Consider the following 2,593-nt stretch of genomic DNA (forward strand, 5'->3'; position numbering starts at 1 on the left):
AAGTACACATATACATACCTTGAGAAATCATCAGTAAATGTAATGAAGTAGGAGTAACCTCCAATGGCATGAGTTGACATGGGTCCACATACATCACTATGTATGAGTTCCAACAACTCAGTGGCTCTCTCTCCAGTTCCACTAAATGGAGAGTTGGTCAATTTTCCACGAATGCAAGGCTCACAAGTTTCATAAGACATATAGTCGAATGGATCTAGATATCCATCATTTAGTAACTTTTGAATCCTTCTTTCATGGATGTGACCTAGCCTACAATGCCACAGGTATGCACTGTTCACTTCATCTCGTTTCCTCTTAGACACATTTACATTCATGATATGTGGAGTGGTGTCTAACATAAATAAACCATTATGCAATGTTCCTTTCGTGATGATCTTATCATCTAATAATATCGAACAACCATTGTTCTAAAAAACAAATTTATATCCACTAACTATTAAACATGAAATGGAGATAATGTTTTTGATAATAGAAGGAACAAAATAACATGTATCTAATGCAATAAAAGCTCCACTAGGCAGATGTAGGGCGACCTCGCCAACAGCTAATACAGCAACGTTTGCTCCATTACCCATCTTGAGGTCCATCTCGCCTCTCTCTAGTCTCCTAGGCCTTGCCAGAACCTGCAACGAATTGCATATATGATAAGCACTACCGGTATCCAATACCCATGTGTTATCATAAGAGTCTGACAAATGGAGACTGATCATGAATGTACCTGAAGCTTCATCAAGCTTTTGTTTCGCCCTTTCTGCAAGATACTCTTTGCAGTTTCTCTTCCAATGCCCATCTTTACCACAGTGGAAGCATTGGCCTTTGTCCTTTGCTGGGTCTTTCTTAGCAACCTTTACTTTACCTTGTTTGCCCTTGCCCTTTCCCTTCTTAAGGGACCTTTCTGCTTTCCTTTTCTTTCTGGTCTCACCAGTGTAGAGAACTGGTTTCTCTTTCTTAATAGTACTCTCTGCCTCCCTCAACATATCGAGGAGCTCTAGGAGAGTCACCTCAAGCTTGTTCATATTAAAATTCATTATGAACTGTGAAAAGGAATCTGGTAGGGACTGAAGCACAATGTCCACACACAAGTTATCCTCTAGGACCATTCCTAGACCTGTGAGTTTCTCTATCCACTCAATCATCTTTAGGACATGGTTCTGAACCGGTGTCCCCTCAGTCATCCTAGCGCGGAAAAGGCTCTTGGATATCTCATATCGTTGAGTCCTTCCCTGTTCCTCAAACAATTTACGGACATGTAGGAAAATGGATATGGCATCCATCTTTTCATGTTGTCTCTGTAACTCTGGAGTCATAGAGCCCAACATATAGCACTGAGCAAGAGTAGAGCCATCAATGTACTTCACGTAGCGAGCGATCTCATCCTCGTTTGCCCCTTCTTCGGGCGTAGGCATCACTGTATTAAGGACGTACACGATTTTCTCCGCTGTAAGAACAATTCTCAAGTTACGGAGCCAATCCGTATAATTTGGACCAGTGAGGCGGTTGACATCAAGTATGCCACGTAAGGGATTTGAAAGCGACATTTTCTGAAAATAAAGATGTAGCAGAAATGAATAACATGCAGATTTTGCAAGAAATAAACTATCAAGATATGGACTTCTATCTTAATATGCTCCCACTAATTTACTAACGAGTCACGCGACACCCTCAGCACGTGAAACGGAAGTCTCCGGCAGACTTCTAGTGGGGATCAGGATCCAATCAACGTCTTAGTGTAACCTCGAGGGACTCGACCAATCACACTAAGCCTAAAAGGTAGGCAACTCTTGCCGATCACAACTCCTTGTGATTCCCGTCCTGTTCGGCCTCCGAATCACCATAGCCTCGAGGGACTCGACCAACCATGATGCTCGGTTAAGTCAACACCTTCGTTACAAGATGAGTCTGATTTGATGATATACCCTCAAGGGACTCGACCAAGCATACCATGCCCTCAGGTCACCGGTGACATCTCTATGTCGTAAGCAAGATAGCGAATCGCGATATAGGTGAGTCTCGAGGGACTCGACCAACTCAACCTACACCGGGAATCGGTTCCTACTCATAACGATGGAAGGCCACGTGGGTCAATCTAATTGCCTCACGTTTACCGACTTAATATTATCGAGAGATGTTTCTATAATTTGGTCTCCTAATATGACATGTCACACATATACATATTTAATATATATCTACATCGCATGCAAATATATATACATATCTAGTATGTGTATAAGCAATCACACTAGATGATCATGGACCACAACCTAATATGATTAGGCCCGAGCCAGTAGGCCTAATCACTCACATCAAGATCTACGTGTGCAACGGTGCATCTCCATGCCCTGTGATCGTCCATCTCGTCCTCGTCGGTTTCGTCGACATCTTGATGCATCTCCATGCATCACGATCGTCCGTCTCGTGGGTCCCGCTATCGCATCCATGCTCCCGCTGCGCCTCCTCATGTGATTACAACTTAATCATAGGCACGCAGGCCCGACAATAAACGAGAAATATAATGGAGGTTCGCAGACCTCAATAATAATAATCACAAGTACACACATCACACGGTCCATGA

Source organism: Musa acuminata, chromosome BXJ2-1 (genome assembly GCF_036884655.1).
Source record: "Musa acuminata AAA Group cultivar baxijiao chromosome BXJ2-1, Cavendish_Baxijiao_AAA, whole genome shotgun sequence".
Classification (NCBI taxonomy): Eukaryota; Viridiplantae; Streptophyta; class Magnoliopsida; order Zingiberales; family Musaceae; genus Musa; species Musa acuminata.